Source organism: Protopterus annectens, chromosome 1.part0 (assembly GCF_019279795.1).
Source record: "Protopterus annectens isolate FY-2018-M chromosome 1.part0, PAN1.0, whole genome shotgun sequence".
In the NCBI taxonomy this organism is placed as follows: Eukaryota; Metazoa; Chordata; order Ceratodontiformes; family Protopteridae; genus Protopterus; species Protopterus annectens.
The window spans coordinates 159,568,516-159,574,515 of record NC_056725.1 but is presented as its reverse complement, the minus strand read 5'-3'; the positions used below and the strand labels follow the sequence as shown (position 1 = coordinate 159,574,515).

The 6,000-nt window shown below is 40.4% G+C and overlaps 1 protein-coding gene across 1 annotated transcript in view; it reads left to right on the top strand.

The window, feature by feature from the left end:
* Positions 1 to 6,000, top strand: part of LOC122787719 (WD repeat-containing protein 62-like) — a 1,689,893-nt gene that overhangs the window by 391,299 nt on the left and 1,292,594 nt on the right. The window lies entirely within an intron of this gene.

Genomic DNA, 6,000 nt, shown 5'->3' with positions numbered 1-6,000 from the left:
TACAGACTGAATTTCGGTCCGTTCTTTTCCTGGAAGCAGCATAGCACCTTTATCTGAGGTCTGTGCATATCTTTTGGGTCCAGCATGTGATGATTCCTTTATTTTGTGTTCCTTGTGCACATCTGAACAAATATGTTGGCTTAGTACCAGTGAAGGAAGTTGGGGTGATGTGTTTCTCTCTGTTCCCCCATTCCATTGACCGTTTGCTTTGAAGTGCAGCATCTTTTGTGGGATGACATAGGGGCTTCACACACAGCAGCCTCTCACAATTGTTCTGTGCTGCACACAATATTCTGCTTCAGTCATCAGTGATAAAAAGGAACCTGGACTTGTGTTCTCTCAATTTTGCTGTCAAATCTCTGGGGTCTACATGTAATGCACAGATAGACATTTGTATGAATGCTTTCTGGTGCTTCGTCTTCTACTTTTAAGTGCTGTTTATTATTTTACAATTGATAACTAGGTGAGCAAGCTGGTCTGCTGATCCTTTTCAGTCACAACTTGAGTTAAATTTACAGATACAGTTGTATGCTAAACGTAGTAAGTGAAGTCAGTTGCAGTAAGATGGACTATATTGTGTGATAATTGGTAGATACATGTATAGAAGTGGTACAACATGGCTCAGTTCATAATTTGAAGCAGTAAGCTTTAAACCTTAAAACACTCATTTTAAAATCGTATTTACAATATGTACACATAGTAAGACTACTAAGAGAGTAGTACTTAACCAGTGTCAAGAAAGCAGGTGTATTTATGTTCATTCTGCAGCTAATGCTTAAGATTAGTTAATGCCTCCAGTGTTTTGCAGTATTTATTTTCAGTAGGACGTTTACTGCATTGTTTTCAGTAGAAAATGTACTGTAATGTTAGACTGCCATGACCACCTTATGCCCTCCTCCAGAAAGTAGTTGTGTGTGTGCCTTGTGCTCATTTTCTAAGTGTCATTTTCTGTATAACAGACTGTAGTACAAAACTGTAAGTATTTGTTTTTAAATGGATGTCCATAAGTACATTACCCTTACTCAGCACCGACCAAGATTCACACAATTTTTTATTGTATCTAATTTTCTCCAATTTCAGCTTCTTCAAAGAAAGACACATGGATAAAGAATTTAACATTATCCAGCTCGTACAATAAAGCAGTCCGCGTTTTGTCTTCTGCTGTAATGCAGAAAATGATTCTTCACAGTTGTCTAAGCAATTTTCACATTTCAGACCCAGATTTCAATCCCTCTGATCCATTTGTACCCTTCTTGGTTACAGAAATTTCTACCTTGAACTAGAGTAAAGATTTTTTTTTTTCCTGTGGGAGTCCACAAGAGTTTGATGTAAACATTGTCACATATTTTAGTGGGATTTCCAGTTCATTCATTTTTAACTAAATTAGCTTTTGTCTCTACATTTCAGTGATTCCTAGCTGACTTTTTTGCATAGAGACAAGTCTTTCACTGCACTGCAGGCATTGTTTGTTCTGCTAGGAACTTGGACATCAGAGGGTTGGCCAGAAGGGAGAAGAGAGAGTGACTGAGAGCTGCCTTTTCTCTTCAAGAATGGGCTACACCTGTGCTGTGGTCTGCCTGTTATAGATCTGGAGAATAACACTGGGCGGCAGGGGGGGGGACTGAGCATACAAGCTTTGTGAAAGTGGATGCATGTGTCATTTATGAGAGTTTTTTTGCATTTGACTTGCATTACCATCCACCCCTTCTTAGAAGGAATGGATAAGATTAGACAGTTCTGGCAATAGTTTGACAGGTCCTGTCTTCCTACAAATGCTCCGTTGGGGGTGATAAGTGTCCTTATAACAAAAATGCCCCATAATGCAAAGGGGTTTCACATGCTAGAGGTGCATGCTGAGGAACATCATCCAGTGGCATAGGCCTTAGAACTCTGATGGTCTTTTGTGGTTTGGTGGGGCACTGATCTCTGCACATGTATCACTAACTGATGCATCCCGTGATGTCATGCACCAGTCTGAATGTGTTCACTCAGCCTTGACCATCCTCTAATCTTTTCTGATACTCGCACAGTTCTGTCTTAAGTCTACCAAGCATTGTAGGAAAGTTTCCATGTTTAATACCTTAATCACATAACCCACAGATTATTGCTGTGTTCAGCAAATCATAAAGCAGACCTTACACTGGCATTGTTTTTGTTTTCTGGGAGTGGAGCCTAACTTGAAGTGCTGCCCCAGTGCCAGGTATTCATTTTGGCCTCCTACAAGAAATAAAGAGAGAAGTGTGAGGCCTACATCACTGTAGGGAATATGGCATTGTAGATTACCAGAAATGCAATCATCTGGAAGGTTTTGCACAATCCTGGCATAGTTAACAGACTGTCAGCCAGAGATAGCTGATCTTGATGTCAGACATTGTTAAAGCCTCAGCTTTTTACAGAGTCGCATCTTATTTTGGAAAGCAGGGTGTGGCACCAAATCTTAACATTTGTGTTTATTTGGAAGCAAAGCTGCACTGGTCTAGCCAACAATTTTCCTATGTCTATGTAATGGCTACCACTATTCTAGCATCTGTGCGGGTGCTAGAATGCACTGGCATTAGGCTCCCATATAAACTGCATTGATATGCAGTTGCTTCACTTCTCATCTTTTGAAATTTCATAGTCTCTTAACTGTGTTTCTTTATAAGCGTGTATTAATGTTATTTGATCTTAGTTATAGCTGTAATTTATTCAATATTTCATCAAACTTTTTGTAAGCATTTTCATTATTGACACCTTTTTGATGAATGTCTTGCTGTTCAGATCTAGTTAGTAAGTGTGTTTTCAGTAGACAGATAACTCCTAGAGATTTCATTTTCAACACAGTCTTGTTTGGGGCCACATTGTAATAGTGTTGTCAGTATCATCTGAAATTTAATAAAGCTACTAGAGTGGAAGACCTGACAGCTTTATCATATTTAACAGAATAAGTTGTGAAACCTTACCAGAATAGAGTATACTAATTTTGCTCAGTGGAATTGAAAATGGAGGGGAAAAGAGAGGTCTGGTGTGAAACCAGGCAAGAAAGAGCAAAAAAAATGTCATTGCCTTCCCAATAATATGTGCCTGCACCTTTGATAACACAATTTTGCGTTATAAAATCCAGTCGTAGAGGAATCACTAGTGTTAGTTCACCTTCACTGACACCTTTGGTAGAATCACAGAAAATTCAAGATCAAGTGCTCTCTAAATTTGGGCAAGTCACTCAGTTTTTACAGAGGGAGGGGCCCAAATATGCATGCAGGCCTTCTGTAGAATGCTGCAACATCAGTATCACAGATTTTACTATCTACAACTCTCCAAATTTTACAGAGTTTTGGTTTATAAATATTTGCAAGAAAATATTTCAGTGTTGTACAGCAAACTGAAAAATTCCACATACTTTTCCCACATAAATATAGAACCCCTGTGTAGTTCCTATGGATTCATATCAAGGAACACATTCACCTAATGAAAAGTTAGATACTCTTTCCTTACCCATCTTTTGACAAATAGAATACCTCTTCATGATTCATGTTGAGTCTACTTTGTGTCTGGATTTGGATCATAGGATCATAATACATCCTGTTTGCTCTATGACTCCTCTCCAAAGGTCTCACATTTTTAAAAACTGTTAACTGCATGGGGTATTTTTGCAATGACCTGCAAATGATCCATTTCCAGAAGCAAGTTGTTTTGAAATGAAGAGGGTGAAGTTGAGAAAGGTCCATTCCTTTGTTATTTTGTCCACCATATAGGTTTGTTTTTCCTTGAGCAGGTTTTAGTTCTGTTGGGTATGGCGGAGTCCATGCAGTTGTGCAAGTGCATGTATACTACACTGGCATAGTTTTCAGCATATTTGTCTGCATCCTCTGAGGGGGGCAATGATGTGAACCTGATACCTTCCCTTAGAAGGTTGTAGTCAGTTTTTGAGAAGTATTTTAGCCTGGTTATGGCTGGGAGGGGGATGTTGGATGGGATAGACACTTCAAATGACACAGACCGATGGTCTGATCTCACCAGGGAAGAACTTACTATGGGGGTGGTGCAGTGGTCACCCAGGTTGGTGAGAACCAAGTCTAGAATGCTATCTCCCCTTGTGGGGGATGAGACAAGCTGGTCTAGCGCTTTAGAACTGATGAAGTAAGGACTCATTAGGTGAGTGCATTAGAGCAGGAATAGTTCACCCAGTTTATGGTGGGGTAGTTGACGTCACCAAGGATCAGGGTGTTGGGGGGTACCTTGATGGACTCAAGTAGGTCCAGGTAGGAGGAGTGAGTGTCTTGAGTCATGAAGGGGGATCTGTAGCTGGCTATAACTTGGATGGGTGTCTTGCCAATTGTGAATTACACCTGGAGAAGTTCTACTGCATCATGCTGGCAAACCAGTCTGGAGGTGTGCTTGTCTTTAATGAAAATAGAAACTCCACCACCTTTAGTCTTCCCAACCTAATTTTGGGGTAGGAATGTATCAAATGAGGTATAGCCTGGTAAGGCAGGGGTGCTCTCTGCAGCCTTGAACCAAGTTTCCATGACTGCACAGATGTCAGCATCTTCCAATGCTAGGAGAGCCTTCAGTAAGTATCAGAACTGCTCCTGCTCCTTGTAGCCTGGCTGTGATTGATTCTGTAACCATCTGGATACACAAAGCTGATAAAAGTATACTTTTTTTTGCACGTGATCTGTTTCAGTGATGGTTAACAAAACTGTACTACTTTATTTATTTGCTTGATTGGATATTTCTGGTCTCTATCTGCATTTTGTTTTTCCCCACTCTCCCACCCAAGTGTTGTTTTCTGAAATTTGGTCTTTGGAATTGCCCGCCCCTGGTGTAAATTTGATTTTTGGACACTCCTCCCTGTCCTGTCTCATCAACTGATTCTACTGTGTACAGAGAGAGCATTTGGGAAGGCCAGCCCTCTTAATCTTGAATTATCTTCTGTTTCCTCCCTCTCAAAAAAAAAAAAAAAAAAAAAAAAAAAACTTTTACATTTTATTCAGCTGCTTTTGCTGTAATTGTGTTCTTCCTACTTTAGTACCTTATTTTGCTTTGCTGCTTGCTCTTAAATGTTCAAGTGCTTTTATCCTGTTGCATTTATTACTGCTTGTTGGTAGCCTGATTAAATTTGTCTGTTGTTCTAAGCCTCTTAGTTTTGGTTTTAGCACTTAGGTTCATTGATTAGTACTAATCTATGAATCTATGAACCTATGGTCAACATGGGAATACTGAGACAGTGTAGCAACCACCTCATGTTCACTGACAACCATCTTCTCCTAGCACATAATTCTTCTACTTGCGAGAAATCCATCTGTATCAGTAACCTGGAATCCATGCTCTCTTGCATCACAGTCCGTACTCCTGACAAAGAAGACATTGCCATCTCAAACACCACACCACATAGCCAAGCACAACACACACACACACACGTATGCAAAGGACCTCAATGAAAAATAATCTAAATAGCAGAGACCTCCAAAACACACTCACAAACATTCCACACATAGCACCAAACACATCATAAACAGACAACACACCAGTGTCTCACAAACGCAGCCTGTAAGGCATAACAATAAACCAACACAGCCCATATGGCATAACAATGAACCAAATGTACTAGTCACTGGCGACTCAATTGTGAGACACACCAATGTCCCCCTCACCAGGCTCGACAAGGAGAAGATTATGGTCAGTTGTCTGTCAGATGCCAGAATCCGCCACATCACGGCACATGCTTAAGTCTCTCCACAGTAGGGACAAGTATGACTCTGTCATTGTCCATGTTGGTGTGAATGGCTTGAAACATAACTCCTTGGACTATATGAAGAGAGACATGATTGAGCCCTCAGCGTATGTGTCCCAGGCAGGTATGAACCTAGCCTTAAACAGCATCCTGCCTTCACTAAGAACAGTACCACAGTACCAACAAAAAATAATTGATGCCAACAATTGACTTAGTTTTTGGTGTCATTTCAAGGGGATCCAGTATCTGTCTGCCTGGGATGACATGGTTGACAGGCCTCAATG